General features: G+C 32.7%; 1 protein-coding gene across 5 annotated transcripts in view; it reads right to left on the bottom strand.

Moving 5' to 3' along the window:
* cep170ba (centrosomal protein 170Ba) overlaps positions 1–1,503 on the bottom strand; it is a 35,473-nt gene that overhangs the window by 15,976 nt on the left and 17,994 nt on the right. The window lies entirely within an intron of this gene.

Genomic DNA, 1,503 nt, shown 5'->3' with positions numbered 1-1,503 from the left:
TAGAAGTAGAAGTAGTAGTAGTAGTAGTAGTAGTAGTAGAAGAAGTAGTAGTAGTAGTAGTAGAAGTAGTAGTAGTAGAAGAAGTAGTAGTAGTAGTAGTAGTAGAAGTAGTAGAAGAAGTAGTAGTAGAAGAAGTAGTAGTAGTAGTAGTAGAAGTAGAAGAAATACTACTAGTGGTAGTAGTAGTAGTAGTAGTAGTAGAAGTAGTAGTAATACTACTAGTGGTAGTAGTAGTAGTAGTAGTAGTAGAAGTAGAAGAAATACTACTAGTGGTAGTAGTAGTAGTAGCTAAAAATAATTAAATAAACTATACAAAATGATAAAATAAAATAAAAAAATCAATCTATTACTAGATAAATAAAAATAATAAAAAATAAATAAAAATAATAAAAATGAAACCAGTGGGCTGTTTCATAAAAGATGCTAAGAAAAGCGGGGATTAAAGTCCAAAACCTGACTTGAACTAACCTATCAAATCATTATTCTTAAGCAGCCCTTAAAGGGGTCATATGATGCGATTTCATTTTTTCCTTTCTCTTGTTTTCCTCAGTGCATAACTGACACGTCACAGGTATATTTTTCATCTGTAAATGTTAGAAAGTCATGCAAATATATCAATTTTGCTGTCAGGAGTGGGCGAGGCTTACACGAGTGAACGCATGCGCGCTAAACAGACGGAGCGCAATAGAATAGTAGCGCAATAATTCTGAATAAAATATGCATTCTGCTAAAATATTTGTTGTTGGACATTAAATGTGACGCATGTAGAATTTTAATCCTACATATAAGTGTATTTTTATTAGTGCTTCAACGGATCACAAATCTCACGGTTCGGATCACATTACGGTTTTTGACCCACGGATCGGATCATTTTTCGGATCAGCAAGAAAAGAAAAATTTCAATTTAACTTGCTTTCCATTTATTACTTAAAGCGAAGTACTTCTTTGATACCACAGCAAATACTACTAGATTAACTAAGAAAGTTTAAACATGATTAAAGAGACAAGAGAACAGCCAGTAAAAATAAGAACAAATACACAAATTACAAGCATAGATAAATACAACAGAATATGTTACAAATAAAATAAGGTTGGTAGTATTCAAATACAGAAATGTAATAATTAGGGAAAATAACACTGCATAGTGTTCACTGTATAAATTAAATATAGATTTTTATCACAGCTGTTTTGTTGTTTGATGATCATTAATAACACCAGCATTATTTATAGGCCCCTGTCCCTTTAAGACCTGATGCACGGATCCTAATGATACACATCACATCCGATTTCTTTCTCAGCTGTTTTCATTCACTTGAGACATAACTGACTGCGTTTACCTGAATGATGGTCGAAATGGGTATTTTGTCATAATTTTATGTGTAGGTGTCTGTTCAGAGGATTCTACGGTGGCCGAGAGAGCTCAACCTGCTGCAACTTAAGAAAACACATGCAAATTGAAAAAACACCAGCAAATTAAGAAAACATCTTCATCAATTTGACAAC

The sequence above is a fragment of the Sinocyclocheilus rhinocerous genome, unplaced genomic scaffold (genome assembly GCF_001515625.1).
Source record: "Sinocyclocheilus rhinocerous isolate Xijiao unplaced genomic scaffold, SAMN03320098_v1.1 scaffold1930, whole genome shotgun sequence".
NCBI classification, from domain to species: Eukaryota; Metazoa; Chordata; class Actinopteri; order Cypriniformes; family Cyprinidae; genus Sinocyclocheilus; species Sinocyclocheilus rhinocerous.
The sequence above is the reverse complement of the archived record's forward strand: the minus strand, read 5'-3'. Positions and strand labels throughout refer to the sequence as shown.